The sequence below is a fragment of the Loxodonta africana genome, chromosome 21 (genome assembly GCF_030014295.1).
Source record: "Loxodonta africana isolate mLoxAfr1 chromosome 21, mLoxAfr1.hap2, whole genome shotgun sequence".
Classification (NCBI taxonomy): domain Eukaryota; kingdom Metazoa; phylum Chordata; class Mammalia; order Proboscidea; family Elephantidae; genus Loxodonta; species Loxodonta africana.
Genome location: NC_087362.1, coordinates 50,068,869 through 50,090,233, shown reverse-complemented (window position 1 = coordinate 50,090,233; position 21,365 = coordinate 50,068,869). Strand labels below are relative to the sequence as shown.

Below are 21,365 nucleotides of genomic sequence, written 5' to 3'. Positions count from 1 at the left end.
CCTGGAGGTGGAAAATGCAGTAGACAGGGTTGGGGATGGAACAGAAATATGTTTTGTTTCTTAGGACTCACAGGGTTGAGTGTGATCCTCAAGGATGATCATCAGGCATCAGCAGGTCCCTGCCTCCTTCTCTGTAATCCAAGCCATCACCTCAAAATGCCCCAGATGGACTATATCACCTTCAGCGGGAGCTGCAGAACTCACGATCCCTGTGGCCTGGCTGAGATCACCTGGTCCCAGGCTGCCTAAAATCAGATTTGCAAAGTTGAACCAAGTCAGGTAGAAGAAAAACAAGTTGGAACCCATATTTTCAGGTGTCTCACCACCACCTACCACCTATCCATGGTCAGGATAGGACAGGGGGACTCACATGCAAACAGCTACCCCAGAGATTTCCATAAAGGATCTGCCTCTCTCCCAATACAACTGTCGCCTATACTGGATACCACTCTTCCTCTCTGAACATAGCCTACCACCTCCAGCGCCCTCTTTCCCCAGTTCCGCTACTTCTCTTCTGAACTTCTGCATCCCATGTGCAGCATGAACCCCAGAACTCAGTCATTCAATTTCCCCCTAGGCAACCATCTTAGAAAACTTCACCTAATGACAACATATGTCCCTCTTATTGCTTGCACCTCTGAAAGAATAGAGTCCAAGGGTAGAGGACTCATTGGACCTTCGTTTCCCCCTGACACTACTGAGACCCCAACTGAGCTGCCTCCAGCCTGAGCCATAGCTTTGGGATTTGGGAAACTGACACAAGGTGGAAAGTGGAAGAGCCCATGTCCATGTGCACACACCAGAGTGGATGCCTACACACAGGATGCCTTCTTCAGCATAGGCCAGAGCTCAGCACTGGGTCAGCATGTTCAGGGCTGCCTGGGAAAGAGATGTGCTGGAAATGGCTGTGGCGGAGGCTAGTAGGCCCTAGATACTCCCACTTCATGCACCTACAGCAGTAAGATACCATGTCTGTAATTCCAGCCCTGCATTCCTGTGATTGAACCAGCAGTGCTGCAAAGGTTGAAGATTACAAGCACCCATCAGCTCAGCCTCTTTTTTTTTTATTAACTTTTATTGAGCTTCAAGTGAACGTTTACAATTCAAGTCAGTCTGTCACATATAAGTTTACATACATCTTACTCTGTACTCCCACTTGCTCTCCCCCTAATGAGTCAGCCCTTCCAGTCTCTCCTTTCGTGACAATTTTGCCAGCTTCCAACTCACTCTATCCTCCCATCCCCCCTCCAGACAGGAGATGCCAACACAGTCTCAAGTGTCCACCTGATATTATTAGCTCACTCTTCATCAGCATCTCTCTCCCACCCACTGTCCAGTCCCTTTCATGTCTGATGAATTGTCTTCGGGGATGGTTCCTGTCCTGTGCCAACAGAAGGTTTGCGGACCATGGCCGCCGGGATTCCTCTAGTCTCAGTCAGACCATTAAGTATGGTCTTTTTATGAGAATTTGGGGTCTGCATCCCACTGATCTCCTGCTCCCTCAGGGGTTCTCTGTTGTGCTCCCTGTCAGGGCAGTCATCGATTGTGGCCGGGCACCAACTAGTTCTTCTGGTTTCAGGATGATGTAGGTCTCTGGTTCATGTGGCGCTTTCTGTCTCTTGGGCTCTTAGTTGTCGTGTGACCTTGGTGTTCTTCATTCTCCTTTGCTCCAGGTGGGTTGAGACCAATTGATGCATCTCAGATGGCCGCTTGTTAGCATTTAAGACCCCAGACGCCACATTTCAAAGTGGGATGCAGAATGTTTTCATAATAGAATTATTTTGCCAATTGACTTAGAAGTCCCCTTAAACCATGGTCCCCAAACCCCCGCCCTTGCTCCGCTGACCTTTGAAGCATTCATTTTATCCCGGAAACTTCTTTGCTTTTGGTCCAATTGAGCTGACCTTCCATGTATTGAGTGTTGTCCTTCCCTTCACCTAAAGCAGTTCTTATCTACTAATTAATCAATAAAAAACCCTCTCCCTCCCTCCTTCCCTCCCCGCCTCGTAACCACAAAAGTATGTGTTCTTCTCAGTTTTTACTATTTCTCAAGATCTTATAATAGTGGTCTTATACAATATTTGTCCTTTTGCCTCTGACTAATTTCGCTCAGCATAATGCCTTCCAGGTTCCTCCATGTTATGAAATGTTTCACAGATTCGTCACTGTTCTTTATCGATGCGTAGTATTCCATTGTGTGAATATACCACAATTTATTTAACCATTCATCCGTTGATGGACACCTTGGTTGCTTCCAGCTTTTTGCTATTGTAAACAGAGCTGCAATAAACATGGGTGTGCATATATCTGTTCGTGTGAAGGCTCTTATTTCTCTAGGGTATATTCCGAGGAGTGGGATTTCTGGGTTGTATGGTAGTTCTATTTCTAACTGTTTAAGATAACGCCAGATAGATTTCCAAGTGGTTGTACCATTTTACATTCCCACCAGCAGTGTATAAGAGTTCCAATCTCTCCGCAGCCTCTCCAACATTTATTGTTTTGTGTTTTTTGGATTAATGCCAGCCTTGTTGGAGTAAGATGGAATCTCATCGTAGTTTTAATTTGCATTTCTGTAATGGCTAATGATCGAGAGCATTTTCTCATGTATCTGTTAGCTGCCTGAATATCTTCTTTAGTGAAGTGCTTGTTCATATCCTTTGCCCACTTCTTGATTGGGTTGTTTGTCTTTTTGTGGTTGAGTTTTGACAGAATCATACAGATTTTAGAGATCACGTGCTGGTCGGAGATGTCATAGCTGAAAATTCTTTCCCAGTCTGTAGGTGGTCTTTTTACTCTTTTGGTGAAGTCTTTAGATGAGCACAGGTGTTTGATTTTTAGGAGCTCCCAGTTATCGGGTTTCTCTTCATCATTTTTGGTAATGTTTTGTATTCTGTTTATGCCTTGTATTAGGGCTCCTAGAGTTGTCCCTATTTTTTCTTCCGTGATCTTTATCGTTTTAGTCTTTATGTTTAGGTCTTTGATCCACTTGGAGTTAGTTTTTGTGCATGGTGTGAGATATGGGTCCTGTTTCATTTTTTTGCAAATGGATATCCAGTTATGCCAGCACCATTTGTTAAAAAGACTATCTTTTCCCCAGTTAACTGACACTGGTCCTTTCTCAAATATCAGCTGCTCATACGTGGATGGATTTATATCTGGGTTCTCAATTCTGTTCCATTGGTCTATGTGCCTGTTGTTGTACCAGTACCAGGCTGTTTTGACTACTGTGAGCTCAGCCTCCTTTGTGAGTGGGTCTGGGGAGCCTTCCTCAGCTGCAACCCAAAGACCTGAGATGGGGGAAGGGGAGGAATGGGCAAGCAAGTAACGGTAAGGCCTCTGCATTTATTCTTGATAAATCTAAACCTGACAACAAAACTCATCATATTCTCATTTTACAGATAAGTCTAGATGACTTGGCTTGGCACCAACATTTCAGTGGCCTTGGAAACAGGTTGCTTCCACAACCTGGGCAATCTCCCCTTCCCCTGACCCAGGACTCTTAGGATGCAGGAGAGCATCGGCTGAATGGTAAGGTCTACTCTGGGCCAGCAAGTGAGTTTAGGGGGTCACCTGGCAGAGAGGAAGGGGCCCCACAACCTTGACCTGGTGTGACACCTGCATGCTGAACAGCATCTCATGTCCAGTGATGAATCATCAGCCCACTTTGTTGCCCAGCAGGGATAGACCTGTGCCATTCAGATATTTCTGCACCTGTCTCTCAAGTATCTGAATGGATGTGCGGCATGAAAATACTGGAATCAGGGAGATAAATAGCCTAAGGTTGCTTGTGCCCTCACCAAGGTAAAGATCCACAGGTTTGGTTTCTGTTCTCTACAGGAGAGGATACAAGAGTGACCTTGGGCCTCACAAACCTTCATCCAGCTCACATTCAGCCAGATCTTGGCAGCCCTTACCTGTGCTTGGGTTCCTTCAGGTTCCAATATGTGGCAAACACCAGCTTTGGCAGCTGGGACAGTGTCAGCAGCTGTTGCGCCAACTCCAGCCCAGGGAGCAGTTGGTACCAGTCATCAGGGTATTGGACTAGAAACTGGGGATGATGTGTTCACAGTCCAAAGGCAATGTCAACAGAGGGGGAAGAGGTGCAGAGATATCCCCTTTCCCTGCATCTGGTGGCAGAGAGAATGGTATATTCAGGAGAAATGGACATGGGCCCTCCAATGGAGCAGCCAGGGGTTCCTCAGTGTCTTTTGGATTTGGGAGAGTTTTTGCAGCTTGGGAAACTTGAGACTCATACCTTGTCAGGAACATTCAAAGAATGTGCAAGGTGTTGGCTTAGAAAGGGAGCCAGAGACCCAGCTGGTATACAGAATTCCAACCTTGGTGTCTGCTTCCTAGAACCGATCCTGCCACATCCCGCATCACGTAGGTGCTTTATCAGGGGAGATGTGATGGTTAAGGTTGTGTGTCAATTTGGCTGGGCCATGATTCTCAGTGATTTGGCAGTCATATGACATAGCAATCACTTCCATGATGAGATTTGAGATAATGTGATCCCCTCCATGATGCAATATGCTATGAGTAGCCAAAGAGTTGAAACGGAGTTTCCTTTGGTGTGTGGTCTGCATCAAATGTAAGTGGACATTCTGACAAGGCTTGTGGGCTTTTTCACACTCTGGATCCTGCAGCTAGTTCCTGTTTGTCTGGCCTCCAGTTACTGGGACTTGAGATAGCAGCTTACCTGCAGTCTTGCCTGCCGATCTTGGGATTCATCAATCTTCACAGCCTGTGAGCAAGAGCCCTGCTCTCCGACCTGCCGATCTTGGGTTGGCCAGCCCCTGTGGCTACGTGAATCAGAAGAAACCTCCATCCTTACCCACGGACTTGGGACGTTCCAGCCTCTACAACCACTTGAGCCATTTCCTTGATATAAATCTCTATATTTATATGCTTTACTGGTTTTGCTTCTCTAGAGAACACAGCCTAAGACAGGAGGGCTCCCAGGAGAAAAGAAGTGAGGGAAGCAGAAGAGACTGGGGGAAGAAGATTAGCGAGGGCCTGTTCTCATCTGGACACCAGCTTTAGCAAGCAGCATGGGATCTGGAATATGAATTAGACCCATAGTTGGTCCCATCATCAGGCAAGGAGGCTAGAATTTTGAACTGATACATAAGTTGCCCATTGACCTGCCCATGGGGAAGGAGAGAATAATATCCCAAGCAAAGTAAATCTCATTAAACCAAAGGAAATATAACACAGAAGGTGTGTGTGGGGGGGGGGGCAGGGACTGTGAGTTGCTAGCTGCCAATACAGGCACCTCCTGGGCAGTTGGTGCAATAGTCCTCTATCCAACACCAAGGTGGGCAAGGGACTCACCATTGGCAAATAAAAGTATACTCTACAGCTGGAAACAGATACCTACAAGGAAACTTGTGAGTTCAGCTGGTCTCTGTCTCTCAGAGCTGCTCCTTCCACTTGTTCTGATTACTCCTGCCAAGGAAAGGGTCCCAATTCTCCCCACCTTACACAACAAGTGTTCACTTGGCCCTCCCACTCCAACACACCCCTGAGTGACCTGGAACGTTCCATTTCTCCTGAGTATACCACCATCTCTCCCCACAGACAGAAGAAAAAGAGATGTCGTAATTGCACTTCCTCCCCTTTCTGTGGACATTGTCCCTGGATTGTGAACACATTTTCCCCATTTCCAGTACAGAGAGGCCGAGTCACATGGGAGAAAAGGGTTGATGCCTACTTCCTTTCCAGCATGTAACGGACAGAGTTAATGTTCCCCCTCCTCCCAGCAGCCCCCCCCACCCATGTGAGTTCCTGAGAAGACATTTCTGTGTAACAACACAAAGTTGTTTTTACTGCTTCTCTGCTCAAGGCCGCTTCCCTACTCATCAACTGTTCCCACTGGCCCCAAATTCAGTCATGAACAATAAGCTGCAAAGCTTGCCTTAGAAAAACTTCAAGTGTCATACCCCCCAGCCCTCTTATCGCACCCACACTGGACCCCATACATGTTAATTAGTTCCTGAAATTGCCCACCTATTCCCAGAAACTTCATGAATTTTACATAAGTTCCCTATCCCGAGCCGTATAACTGCCCTAAAATCCCCAACCTCAGGGAGCTTGATTTGAGATTTAGTCTCCAAGCTCCTTGTTTGACCGGCTTGCAATAAAGTCCACTTTCTCTTTCGCACAGGCCTGGCATCTCTCAGTTGACCCAAGGGGTCACACAGGGCAGGACCCATTTCCATCAGGTTACAACCACAAGGATCCAAAACATCTACAGATTGAAGAGCAGCTAGATAGACAGAAGGATATGGAAGAGGCTTCAGCGCCATGTCCCAGAGCAGTCTTTCCAGTGCCTTGGTGACAGGCACGAACCATGGCCTTGGGCTGTAGCTGGTGCCGCTACTGCTGGCACTGTCCCAGCCTCCCAAGCTGGTTTTTGCCACAGGCCGGAACCCCAGTGGGCCCCAAGCACAGGTAAGAGGCTTCCAGGGCCAAGATGAGTGTGAGGTGGCGGAAAGGTTTGTGAGGCCCAGGGTCACCCTTACACCCTCTCCCCCAGAGCCTCCGAGATCTGGCAGAACAGGAACCAAACCTGCGGATCCTTCGCCTTGGTGAGGGCATAACCAGCCATGGGCTATCTATCTCCCTGCTTCCAGGATTCTCTATCCCACCAACTCGTCCTACCCTAACTGGGTGCCTACCCTGATTCACATCTGTCACAGGATCCCCCTTTCAACTGACTTCCACATGGGTGTGGTCTAGACCCCTTCCGAAACCCACCCAACTGACCTTTCTTTGGAGAGGCCTTCTGTACCTACTGTGACTACTTGTATGTCTGAGTGTTTACCTCACTATCCATTAGTCAAAATCTCTAATCTCTGCTCAGCTGATTGTGAGGATGGCATGGTGAAAAGACAGACGCCTTAGACAGAGTTCCCACACACAAAGCCTCAGACTTTAGCCCATGAACAGTAGGAGGTTTACTGTGTTATGATGCGGAAAGGGATGGGCCATCAACCTAGAAGCAGAAACCTAGAGAATGAGGGTGGGTGGACGGGGCAAGGATCTGATGCCAACTCTGCCTTTTCCCCAAAGACATCACAGACCCCACATCCATCCAGCTAGCTGAGTGTCAGGTGCGGTAGCACCTGAGTGGCAGAGGTCTAGCCCTGCTGGTCAACAATGCTGGGCTGGTGAAACTCTCATCACTGGACACAGATACCGCATCCAACATGCAGTTGTTATACCAGACCAACGTTGTGGGACCCCTGCTTCTCGGCCAGGTAAGCCCCTACCCGCATTGGCTGGCCCAGATTGGATCCTGCCCTTCAGCTGATGCTCTTCCTGTGATCTCAGGGTCCTGGAATAGGGGAGGGGAAATTAATAGACCAGGTTGGAGAAGGAGTCTGGTTCCAATGGACCTGATGCCTGGTCCCAAGTCAGATCATGTAGGCCTTCCTATAGAATGTAAATATGATAAGCTTGTTGTCAGGCTTGGAGTCCCTTGATGGTGCAAAGAGTCAGCTGCTAACCCAAAGGTTAAAGGTTCAAGTCCATCCAGAGGCACCTCAGGAGAAAGGCCTAGTGATCTATTTATTTTAAAAATCGACCTTTAAAAAAACCTATGAAGCACAGTTCTACTCTGACACACGTAGGGGTCACTATCAATCTGAATCAGCTCAGCAGCCACTGGACTGATTGCTGTCAGGTTTAGATTTGTCAAGAATGAAATATTGATGTCTTGAACCTTCTTACTTGCACATCTCTCCCCAAGCCTCCTCTTGCAGGCATTGGCTCACTGCTAAGAAAGGCTGCCTGCACTCACCCCCAGAAGAAACTGAGCTGGGCAAGAGCCGCCATCATCAACATGTCGAGTGCTGAAGGATCGATCACACAATTGCGGAAATGGGAGCTTGGGCAAATTGTGTCTTACCGCTGTAGTAAGATTAGGAACATGACAGTGTCTGGGACTTTGGCTGAATTGGGGCCTCCTTGACTCTGCCACACCCCCTCCAACTCATCCCTTTCCCAGGCTGCGCTGAACATGCTGACCCAGTGCCAAGCTCTGGCCTACGCTGAGGAAGGCATCCTGTGTGCAGCCATCAGCCCTGGCTGGGTGCACACAGACATGGGCTCTTCCAGTTTGCACATTGTGAGTGTCGGTTTCCCCGACCTCCAAAGTTATGGACCCATTGGCAGCTGGGAACAGGGCGACAGAGCAGGACTCTCAAGACAGCCTAGCGGAGATGTCAGGTCAAATGAGGCCTATATCCTGGCAACATTCTTTCAGGCTTCTGGCAGCAGAAGGGACATATATTGTCATTAGGTGTGTTGCCCAAGATGGCTGCCTAGCTATAAAATTGAGTGCACAGGTCTAGGCTGTTCCTGGGAGTCCACCAGCCAGGAAAAGGGCAATAGTGGATCTTAGGAAGTGGGTGCTAGAGAATGAGAGGTTGGGGTAAGAGGGGTGTGCTCCAGAAGAGGTGGTGGATTAGAGAGGGAGAAGATAGATTACATGGGAATCCCTTGGGTGTGTGTTCACACGAGTGTCATTTTTTGACCATGAAGATAGAGGGTCCTGCTTCTTCTGGCCACCTCCCTGACTTTGGTTCAGCCCCACATGTTCACTTGTAGGTAGTCTGGGTCAGGTGAACTCAGCTGGGCCACGGGGGTTGTGTGTTCTGCAGCCCCCACTGACGGTGACAGAGTCCATCCAGGGTGTCCTGAAGGTGTTGTCACAGCTCACAGAGAAGGAGACAGGGGCCTTCCTGGACTGGGAGGGTCACATCGTTCCCTGGTCAGCATCCCTGAGGAGTGGACAGACCACGGGATTCCCAAGAGACTGACATCTTTCTGTTCCATCCCCAACCCTCACATGGTCCCTGCACCCTCTGATTTCAAGGTCTTAGTAAGCCCCTCAGTATGTGCACTAGACCCTGGCACACAGTAGGGGCTCAATAAAAATTTCGTGTATGGGGAAACAATCTCTGTCTTCTTACTGGTTTCCAAGGACCTATTTGGAGTTTCCCAGGGGTTAAGTGTGTTAAAACATAAGCAGCTGGGTCCCAACCCAAGAGTTTATGATTCAATTTGTCTAGGCAAAGTTGAGAACTAACATCCCCAACAAGATCCTAAGTGAGGCTGATGCTGCTGGTCTGGGCTCCACACTCTGGGAACCAATGTGGTGAGAGGCATACCTGGAGTAGAGGCTCTTGGGCCCTGGCCTTGTGCTGGTCCTCACCTCTTCTTGGCTCTCTGATGGGCTACCCACTGCTGGTATCTGCCTCTGATATGCCCGGGGCCTTTCTGTGCCCACTCTCAAGGTTGGCCCAAAGTTGCCCCCTGAGCAAACCTACACCAAGGAGAGTTGGTGTAAGTCTATCCCAGCTTCCTCCTCCCTCAGGTTCAATAGCTCTGAGGCATTTGTTCTGATGTTTCCCAGAATTCCCACCCCCATCTTGGGATTAACATCCAGTTACCCAAAGTGAAAACTTTGTCAATAACACACTTTATATTGCTGCCTTCCCTCCCTGTATCACTTCTACATTCCCCTACTCTTGCTTCTTGGACCAGAAAATAAATGACCTGTGCTGCAATGTTTGCCTCAAGGTCATCTCCAGCAGAAACCCAAACTAAGACAAGGACTCTGCCACTTATTTGAGTATGACTAGGGACAGAGTAGAACTACCCCCATGGACTTTCCAAAGAGTGGCTGGTGGATTCCAACTGCCAAGTTTTTTGGTTAGCAGCAGAGCTCTTAACTACTGTGACATCAGGACTCCTATAGCGTCACTGTGAGTTGAAATCTACAAGACAGCAACGAGTTTGGTTATTTTGGGGTTTTTTAGCCCTGGTTGTGCAGTGGTTAAAGTGCTCGGCTGCTAAACTAAAGGTCAGTGGTTCAGACCCACCAGTGGCACTGTGGGTGAAAGAGGTGGCAAACTGCTCCCATAAAGATTACAGCCCTATGGAAACCCTGTGGGGCCATTCTCTTTTGTCCCATAGGGTCACTACGAGTCAGAATAGACTCGAAGGTAGTGAGTAAGGTAAGTAGGGTCGGGTTCATGCCATTGTTCAAGGACTCCGTTGGTTCTTCTTATATTAAGGATAAGTCCACCACACTCTTCTCTGGTGAAAGACAAAAGAGGTTTTCTGAGCCTTTGGCATGACACAGCATGCTTAACAAACAGCATGTTTTTAAAGTGTGTAATTTCATGAATTGTGACATAGTTGCCATTGAGTCGATTCCAATTCATGGCTACCCTACAGGACAGATTTGAACTGCCCCACAGGGTTTCCAAGGCTGTAATCTTTACAGAAAAGACTGCCACATCTTTCTCCTGCAGAGTGGCTGATAGGTTCGAACAACCAACCTTTCTGTTAGCAGCCAAGCGCTCAACCGCTTCACCACCAGGGCTCCATTGACATAAGTATACATGTGTAAAACCATCATCATATTCACAATAATAAACATATCTATCACCTCCAGTAGTGTTCCTGCATCTTTCTTATATAATGCCCCTAACCTTCACCCCTGCCCAGGCAACCACTAATCTGATTTCTGTCACATAAATTGGCGTCAGGTGCTTTATCTTCAATCTTACTAATTATTTGTCATTATGCTATCGTAAAATCATGCTCAGTTCCTCTATTACTTTATCTTGTGTTCCTTGGCTTACTCTGTGTTTTGCCTGATCTCCTTCCTGATCTCTTGAAGAATTCTGTATATCAATCTTTTGAATTCTACCTCGGATAATTCCAAGAAATTATCTTCCTCCAGAAGGTTTCTTGGTTCCTTGTTTTGGTGGCTTGCTGAAGCCATCACGGTCTGCCTCTATGTGATTTGATATTGACTGTTGTCTCTGATCCATCAGTAAGTTATATTTATTTTATGTTTGCTTACTGTGTCCTAGCATCTCATTTTGCTTTCTTTCAATGTGCCCAAATAGGCTGGTCATGTGAGCTAGTTTGATTATTGGCATCTTTGAAGCTCTCACGCCCTGTCTCCACATGGCTAGAGCTGTTACTAGGTACGTGAGCCCAGGAGTCCATTTACTTTTCTAGTGTGGATTCAGCTCAGGTGTCCAGGTCATTGGTCACTGAGTGTGTGGTACAGGCTCTCACCTATAGTCCTAGGTAGGCAGGGGTATTAGGAGGAGCCACAGGTGTCTGACTATAGCAGGGGGTCATGTGCTAATCAAGATAGGGGCTGACTGCTGCGAGTGTCTGGGTGGAAGGAGTATCCCTGTTCCCTAGAGTGCATAGGTAGGTGGGTTTTGCAGCTGAACTATAGGCACCCAATGCTGTTGGCTATAAGGACTGGGAGTCACCATTTATTCTTGGACCCCTGTCGTGGGTGGCTCAGTGGAGTGGGTAGAGTCAGCATACCTCAGGCCCCTGATGTGGGTAGGTGAGGACCCTGCTTAGTGGGCAGAGTGATGTCAAATGTCACAAATCTGCCACCCCCCTTTATAGCTGATACAACTGAAAATAGGCTTCAGGTATATACCCTGTCGTACTGTGTTAATGAGGGCCTATGCTGTTGAAATGCGCACACACAGGTCTATGCAGGGGTGAAAGCCATTCAAAGTCTGTGGACCACTTAAGGGGTCCCACGCCCAGGCAAAGGGGCTGTGTCTGCCCTGAGTTCCCAACATAGGGGAGCCGGCAGATTATTTTTTCCTGTTTGTTAATTTGTCTTCTCTCCAAAGCCCAAAGAATGGCTCAGGGTCCATGACAGGTCCTACTTCCTGCCCAGGGGCATAACAATTGCTGATGTCAGACCAGGACCAGGAGCAGAGCAGGGAGGGGGCAGGTAAATGGGAGAGAGGTACTTCTCAAAAGGTTTTTTTTTTTTTGATCCACAAGGTAGGTTAAATGCTTGTACTTATCTTTCATCAATTGAGTGCCATTTCTTGATGATTCTGAAGGCTTGAGCAGACTCTGCTGCTCAGTCTCTCTCAACATGGAAAACACATTCCAGGCACTGCTGCTTACCTCCCCCCCAACACACAAGCCAGTCCACCCTAAAGGGTGCAAAGCCCGGCCAGGTAGGTCAGGCAGCTTCTGAATCTTCTTCCCCTTCCCCTGACACTCAGTCCGATTCCTCAGCTTTGTCTTCAATGTTCAGGGTTCCTACACTGTCATATATAATCTATTCACTTTTTTTGTTTGTTTGTTTTTGGATTTTTGTTTTAAGAGGGACCACGGAAAGCGTCTGACTACTCCACCTTTTTGACCCCACCTCCTCTGGGTCTCATTCTAAGTTAAAGCCTTGTGCATTCTTTGAATGCTCCTACCAAAGTGAGAGTCTACAGTCTCCCACCCTGCAAAGACTCTCCCAAATCTAAAAGCCCCTGAGGAGTCCCTAGCTGCTCCATTACAGGGCCCATCTTCAACTCTCCTGAATATATCAATCTCTCTGCCACCTGACTCAGGGAAGGGGATGTTGCCTCTGAACCTCCTCCCCCCACTGTTGACATTGCCCTTGGACTCTGAACACATCACCCCCAGTTTCTAGTGCAATACCCTGATGACTGGTGCCAACTGCTCCCTGGGCTGGAGTTGGCGCAACAGCTGCTGACATTGTCCCTGCTGCCAAAGCTGGTACTTGCCACATGCCAGAACTCCAAATGAGCCCCAAGGACAGGTAAGAGGTTGCCAGAACCTGGTTGAATGTGAGCTGGGTGAAGGTTTGTGAGGCCCAGGGTCACTCTTCTATTCTCTCCTGTACAGAACGAGACTCAAACCTGTAGATCCTTCACCTTGGTGAGGGCACAGCAGCCATGGGCTATTTATCTCCGTGCTTCCAGGATTCTCATGCCACACTTCCACTCAGATAGCTGAGAGACAGGTGTGAAAGTATCTCGATGGCAGAGGTCTATCCCTGATGGTTGACAAATTGGGCTGATGATGCTCTAATCACTGGACATGGAGATGCCATCCAACACGCAGCTGTCACACCAGACCCAGGTTGTGAGACCCCTGCCTCTCCACCAGGTGAGCCCCTAAGCCCACATGCTGGCCCATCCTAAACCCTGCCTATCCACTGATGCTCTCCTGCTCCTAAGAGTCCTGGGTTGGGGGAGGGGAGATAGCCCAGCCCAGGTTGTGGAAGCAACCTGTCTCCAAGGCCACTGATTGTTGGTGTCATCTAGACTTATCTGTAAAATGGGAATATGATGAGTTTTGTTGTCAGGTTTAGATTTATCAAGAATAAATGCTGAGGCTTATCTTCACTTGCTTACCCATACCTCCCCTTCCCCATCTCACGTCATTGCTTGCAGTTGAGGAAGGCTGCCCAGACCCATTCACAGAAGGAGCTGAGCTAACAGGTACTTGTAATCTTCAACCTTTGCAGCGCTGCTGGTTCCATCACAGGAATACAGGGATAGGATTACAGACACGCTGTCTTACTGCTGTAGGTGAGTAAAGTGGGAGGATCAGGGACCTTGTCTGCCTCTGGGGCCTACCCGACTCTGCCAAGGCCTTGCCAGCACATCCCTTTCCCAGGCTGCCCTGAACATGCTGACCCAGTGCCAAGCTCTGGCCTATCCTGAAAATGGCATCCTGTGTGTAGGCATCCACTCTGCTGTGTGCACACAGACATGGCTCTTCTACTTTGCACATTGTGAGTGTCAGTTTTCCAACTCCCAAAGCTATGGCTCAGGCTGGAGGCAGCTCAGTCGGAGTCTCAGGAATGTCATGGGAAGATAAGTCCTCTACTCTTGGACTCCATTCTTTCAGAGCTACAAGCAGTAGGAGGAACATATGTTGTCATTAGGTGAAGTTGCCTAAGATGGTTGTCTAGAGGGAGATTGTATGACTGAGTTCTGGGGTTCATGCTGCACATGGAATGCAGAAGTTCAGAAGGGAAGTAGTGGAATTGGAGAAAGAGGGTGCTGGAGGTGGGAGGCCATGTTCAGAGAGGGGGAGTGGTCTCCAGAATAGGCGACAGTCATATTGGAAGGGGAGCAGATCCTTTATGGAAATATCTGGGATAGCTGTTTGCATGTGAGTCCCCTGTCCTATTCTAACTATAGATAAGTAGTAGGTGGCAATGAGACCCCAAAGATGTGGGTCCAGCCTCATCTTCTTCTACCTGATGTGGCTCAGCTTTGCAAATCTGATTTAGGCAGCCTGGGGCCAGGTAATCTCAGCCAGGTCACAGGAGTCATGTGTTCTGCAGCCCCCAATGATGGCATTCTGGGGTGATGGCTTGGCTCACAGAGAAGGAGGCAGGGGCCTGCTGATGCCTGGTGATCATCCTTGAGGGTCATACTCAACCCTGTGAGTCCTAAGAAACCAAACATATTTCTGTTCCATCTCCAACCCTGTCTACTGCCTTTTCCACCTCCAGGTCTTCAGTAAGAACTTAAACATGTCCACTAGACTCTGGCACACAGTGGGCATTCAATAAAGATTTCATTGATGAAGGAATGGGCTCTGATTTCTTACTAGTTGGCAAGGACAGCACCTTTTTGGTGTCTCCTGGTATTGCATGTCAAGCCTCTTGTTCCTCTGCCTCGGACACTCATTTTACCCTCTCCTCACTTGTCCTCACATCTTGGCCATGATCTGTTGGAAATCCTTGGGCTTTGGACTTAAAATAAATTGAGTGAGATTAGGGATTCTCAAACATCAGTGCACACCAGAATCACCTGCAGGGCCTGTTAAAACTCAGGCAGCTGCAGTCACTGTAGCTTTGTATTCTTTGTTTTGCAGGGTTTGGAACTGGTTCATTCTAGCTCAATCCCTTGCTGAGAATTTGCATTTCCACCCCAGATATACTGAATCAGAATCTACATTTTAACAGGATCATAAGAATCACCTGGGATCTTGCTAAACTGTAGATTCTGATTCGGTATACCTGGGTTGAAATGCAAATTCCCAGCAGGGGGCTGAACTAGAATGGACTGGTTCGAGGCACTGCTTTTTTATTAAGGTAAAATACACAGAACACAAATTTAACCATTCTGCATCTCACTTTGGTGAGTGGTGCCTGGGGTCTTAAAATCTAGCATGCGGCTCTCTAAGATGCATCAATTAGTCCCAATCCACCTGAAGCAAAGGAGAGTGAAGAACACCAAAGAAACAAGGGAAATATTAGCCCAAGAGACAGAAAGGGCCACATAAACCAGAGACTCCATCAGCCTGAAACCAGAAGAACTAGATGGTACCCAGCTACCACCAATGGCCACCCTGACAAGGGAGCACAACAGAGAGTCTCTGACAGAGCAGGAGGAAAGTCGGCTGTAAAACTCAAATTCTAGTAAAAAGACCAGACTTAATGGTCTGACTGAGACTGGAGGAACCCCTGAAGACATGGACCCTGGACTCTCTGCTCACCCAGAACGAAAACCATTCTCGAAGCCAACTCTTCAGAGAAAGATTATGTCTTCTGGGTTGTAAGACATAAAATGATACTCGTGAAGAGTGTGCTTCTTAGTTCAAGTAGATACATGAGACTAAATGGGCAGCTCCTCTCCAGAGGTGAATGAGAAGGCAGAAAGGGACAAGAGCTGGTTGAATGAACACAGGAAATCCTGAATGGAAAGGAGGAGTGTGCTGTGACATTAAAGAAAGAACAACTAGGATCACATAACAATGTGTGTATAAATTTTTGCATGAGAAATTAACTTGAGCCATAAACCTTCACTTAAAGCACAACAAAAAAGTCTTATAAAAAATAATCAGTTGTCCATCTTACATGGCTTTATTCTGGACTCACTACTCTGCTCTATTCATCCATTTTTCTAATGTTGTACTAATACCACCCTGTCTTAATAGCTGTAGCCTTTTGATAAGTCTTGAAATCAGTAAGTCTTTCAACTTTTTTCTCCTTTTCTGAAAATGTTTTGGCTATTCTAGGTCTTTTGCATATTCAAAGGAGTTTTAGAATAAGCTTGTCCATTCCTATAAAACAACTTGCTTTAGGGGCTTTTGGTTTTCTTTTGTTTTAGACTGTGACATTATGACACAGATTCTCTTAAACTTTAAATACCTTCCTATTACTAGGAAGTTTGTCTGTACGATAGAGTCCTAACTGTTGACGTTTGGAAACAAGTCACGTAATCAGGGTTTTACTTTCACAATAGTAGTTTTATTTGTTCTTATAGCTTGTTTACTGTTACATAATCACTTTTTTCCAAAGAACTTGTTGGAATTGCATTAAATCTATAGAACATTTTGAGAAGAAATAACATTTTAAGATCATTGAATCTCCCAGCCCACAAAAATGGTACATCGCTATTTAGTATGGCTCTTTTAAAATTCTCCCAGGAATTTTTTTAATATTTAATGTACAGATCTTGCACAACTTTTTTTAAAAATAATTTTTAATGTGCTTTAAGTGAAAGTTTACAAATCAAGTCAGTCTCTCACATATAAACTTATATACACCTTACTACATACTCCCATTTACTCTCCCCCTAATGAGTCAGCCCGCTCCCTTCTTCCCGTCTCTCCTTTGGTGGCTGTTTTGTCAGTTTCTAACCCTCTCTACCCTCCCACCTCCCCTCCAGACAGGAGTTGCCAAGACAGTCTCAAGTGTCCACCTGATACAAGTAGCTCACTCCTCATCAGCATCTCTCTCCAACCCATTATCACCAGTCCATTCCATGTCTGATGAGTTGTCTTCGGGAATGGTTCCTATCCTGGGCCAACAGAAGGTTTGGGGACCATGACCGCTGGGATTCTTCTAGTCTCAGTCAGACCATTAAGTCTGGTCTTTTTATGAGAATTTGGGGTCTGCATCCCACTGTTCTCCTGCTCCCTCAGGGGTTCTCTGTTGTCTTGCACAACTTTTATCAGATTTACATCTAAGTGGGTCACATTTTTTTTTTCACGTGGCTGTTTTTTTTTTTTTTTCCAACTTCTGGTCATCCATTGCTAGTATATTGAAATTCAATTGATATTTGTATATTGATCTTAAATGACCCAGAAGGCATTGTGTACAGGTTGGTTTTCCCCACAGCTCTGGTTGGTTGGAGTACCTGTACGGTGCAAACGGCTAAGCACTCGAATACTAGCTAAAAGATTGATGGGTTGAAGCTATGCAGAAGGCCTCAGAAGACAGAGTTCGCCATCTGCTTTCAAAAGGTCACAGCCTTGATAACCCTATGGAGCAGTTCTGCTCTGCACGCTTGAGGTTGCCATGATTCTCAATCAACTTGACAACTAACAACAACGTGGGAGGTTGAATCTCAGCCTGGAGTTTCAATGGTGAGTCTTGCTAATGGTGCACATGATCCCAGGGTTCCTCACTGAATGCACAGATTTGTTCTATTACCTTTTTTTTGTAGATTCCATTGGCTATTCTATATAGATGATCATGTTCTCTGCTAATATAGATGGTTATACCTCTTACTGTCCGATCTAGATGCCTTTGATTTCTTTTTCTTGCCTGTTTGCACTGGCCATAACCTCCAGTATAATGGTGAATACAAATGATCAGAGCATTTTGTCTTCTTCCTGATCTTAAAAGGAAAGCATTGATTCTATCACCATTAAATATTATGTTATCTGAGATATTTGAAGATGCCCTTTATCAATATTATCAAGGGAATTATCTCCAATTCCTAGTTTTTCCAGACTTTTAAATCAGAAAAAAATGTTGCATTTTGTCAAATGCTTCTTCTGCATCTGTTGAGGTGATTTTTTTTAAGTTGGATAATGTAGTGAATCGCATTAATTTATGTTTGAATGTAAAACCAACCTGGGGTAAACCTCACTTAGTTGTGATTTATAATCTTCCTAATGTATTGTTAGACTTGATTTGGTAAAATTTTGTTAGAAAATTTGCATCTCTATTCCTGAGGGATGGTAACCTGTGGTATTCATTTAAATTTCTTACAATGATACTTGAATGTTTAATCAAACAACAATAATGTATTGTGAGGTGTACAACATATGTAAAGGTAAACTGTATGACAATAATAGAAGGAGAAATGAAAATGTGCTATTTTAAGGCTCTTATACTGTATGTGAAGCAGTATAATATACACAATAGTGAACTCTGATAAGTTAAAGATGTATGTTATAAACTCTAAGCAACTGCTAAAAAAAAAAAAAGTATGGTTTCTAATCCATCAGGGAAGATTAAAGGAAATAATGAAAAATACTCAATTTTTTTAAAGGGAAAATAGCAAACAGAAGAAATGGAAAACAAATGCAAAATAACAGATTTAAACCTAACCATATAAATGAACACAATAAATGTAAATTATTTCACCTCCTTAATTAAAAGGCTGAGATTGTTAGATTGGATAAAAAGAAGGCCCAACTCAGAGAACCCCCGAGGGAGCAGGAGAGCCGTGGGCTGCAGACCCCAAATTCTCATAAAACTAGACTTAATGGTCTGACTGAGACTAGAAGGACCTTGGTGGTCATGGCCCCCAGACCTTCTGTTGGCCCAGGACAGGAACCATTCCTGAAGCCAACTCTTCAGACATGGATTGGACTGGACAATGGGTTGGAGAGGGATGCTGGTGAGGACTGAGCTTCTTGGATCAGGTGGACCCTTGAGACTATGTTGGCTTCTCCTGCCTGGAGAGGAGATGAGAGGGTGGAGGTGGTTAGAAGCTGGCTAAATGGATTCGAAAAGAGAGAGTGGAGGGAGAGAGTGGGCTGTCTCATTAGGGGGAGAGTAATTGGGAGTATGTAGCAAGGTGTATACGGGTTTTTGTGTGAGAGACTGACTTGATTTGTAAACTTTCACTTAAAGCACAATAAAAATTATTAAAAAAAAAAAAAAAGGCCCAACTATATATGCTGCCTATAAGAAATGAACTTTAAAGGCACAAAAAGTAATAGAATGGAAAATGACATACCATGGCAGCACTAGTTAAAAGAAAGCTGGAGCAGCTATATTGATACTGGGCCAAGTAGATTTCTTTTTTTTTCCGAGTAGATTTTAGAGCAAAGATTACTGAAAAAATTTTACAGTGAGCATCCATATACCCAGCGTCCAGACACTCTCATTAACATTTTACTATACTTGCCTTAAAGGAGCCCTGGTGGTGCAGTGGTTAAGAGCTTCACCGCTAACCAAAAGGTAAGTGGTTTAAACATACCAGTTGCTCCATGGAAGAAAAATGTGGCAGTTGGCTTCCATAAAGATTACAGCCTTGGAAACCCTACGGGTCAGCTCCACTCTGTCCTGTAGGGTCGCTGCAAGTCGGAAATCAATTAGACGGAAATGGAGTATACTTGCTTTACCACTTATCTCTTCATCCCGCCAGAAACCCTGGTTGCGTAGTGGTTAAGTGCTACAGCTGCTAAGCAAAGAGTTGGCAGCTCATCCACCATGCACTCCTTGGAAACTCTGTGGGGGCAGCTCTACTCTGTCCGATAGGGTCGCTATAAGTTGGAATTGACTCGATGGCAACAGGTTTGCTTTTTTTGGTTTATTCATCCCCCTGAGGTCTTTGGGTGGTGCAAGTAGTTTTCATTTGCTAACCACCCAGTGTGCCACAGAAGAAAAACCTGGCAATCTGCCTCTGTAAACATTACACTCAAGAAAACCCTATGGAGTTCAGTTCTACTCTGTAACACATGAGGTCACCATGAGTTGGAATCAACTCAAGAGCAACAGGTTTATCCATCACTTTATGCTGTTTTTCCCCCTGCTTTTTGCTTGTATTTCCTGGCTTTTCTGTAATGAACACATAGTACTTTTGTAATAAGGAAAAAAGTGTTATTTTTTTTTTAATTGAAAGAAAATAAATGCACGCCCCTTGTGGTTGCATGTTTACTTCCACTCTCATTTTGAAACCTCCTGGGAGACTCCTGCTTGATTCTTGGATACCTCTAGTAATGTTTTTGGTCTATAGCTCCATCCTTCTCTGAGGGCTACTGATCAGACTTCTCCAACACCCAGCCCTGTGCTGATTTCCCCCAGCCAGGGTGCCCAGCTCTGCTCCCAGAGTTAGACTTTATCACACAAAGTAGGTTCCTCTGCAGGGTGGTCTACATAAGTCAGAAACATCTAGACACAAAACCCACAACATGGATCACACACACACACACACACACACACACACACGCACGCACACAGAGGGAAAGTCCACTGGACTGGTGCACATTTGGCTTCCAGGAGGAAAGAATCATACTCCACTGCAGGTGTATGGAATTCCTCCATTAAAGGCTACCTTAAACCAGTTGCCATCTAGTCAGAGTAGAACTGTGCGCCACCGAGTTTTCAGTGGCTGACTTTTCACAGGTAGATCACCAGGCCTTTCTTCTAAGGCATGTCTGGGTGGATTTGAATCTCCAACTTTTCAGTTAGCAGCCTAGTGTATTAACTGTACCACACAGGGACTGTGTGTGTGTGTGTGTATATATATATACGGAAACCGTAGTGGTGTAGTGGTTAAGAGCTACATCTGCTAACCTAAAGGCTGGTAATTTGAATCCACCAGGCACCCCTTGGAAACCCTGTGAGGCAGTTCTATTCTGTCCTATAGGGTCTCTTTGAGTCGGAATCGACTTGATGGCAATGGGTTTTATATATATATGTGGATATATTTATATTTTAATATATATATGTTTATATTTATTTTATATGTATTTAAATATATGTATATATTAAACTGTATATACATATACAGTGCAAGGGGTACTGCATGGTTCAAAGTCAGGAAAGGTGTGCATCAGGGTTGTATCCTTTTGCCGTATTTACTCAGTCTGTATGCTGAGCAGATAATCAGAGAAGCTGGACTACATGGAATACCCAGGGACAGTGTATATACATATATGTGTGTGTATGTATGTATATGTGTGTATATATATACATATGGGAACCCTGGTGGTATAGTGTTAAGAGCTACATTTGCTAACCTAAAGGTTGGCAGTTAAAATCCATCAGGCACTCCTTGGAAGCTCTGTCAGGCAGTTCTACTCTGGCCTATAGGATCGCTTTGAGTCAGAATTGACTCGATGGCAACGGTTTTTTACATATATGTGTATATATTAAAATGTGTATACATATACAGCACAGGGGGTACTGCGTGGTTCAGTCAGGAAAGGTGGGCATCAGCGTTGTATCATGTCACCATATTTATTCAATCTGTGTGCTAAGCAAATGATCAGAGAAGCTGGACTATGCGGAAAAGAGCAGGACATCGGGATTGGAGGAAGAATCCTTAACAACCTGCATTATGCAGATGACACAACCTTGCTTGCTGAAAGTGAATAGAACTTGAAGCACTTACTGATGAAGATCAAAGACTATAACCTCCAGCATGGATTACACCTCAACATAAAGAAAAAAAAATTCTCACAACTGGACCAATAAGCAACATCTTGATAAATGGAGAAAAGATTGATGTTGTCAAAGATTTCATTTTACTTGAATCCACAACCAATACTCACGGAAGTAGCAGTCA

At 45.6% G+C, this 21,365-nt stretch overlaps 1 protein-coding gene across 10 annotated transcripts in view; it reads right to left on the bottom strand.

Moving 5' to 3' along the window:
• Positions 1-21,365, bottom strand: part of AGRP (agouti related neuropeptide) — a 155,546-nt gene that overhangs the window by 28,944 nt on the left and 105,237 nt on the right. For all 10 annotated transcript variants that reach the window (XR_010318868.1, XR_010318873.1, XR_010318870.1 and 7 more), the window contains one exon: positions 72-245. The gene's annotated coding sequence lies outside the window, so the exon portion shown is untranslated. The remainder of the gene's footprint in view (positions 1-71; positions 246-21,365) is intronic.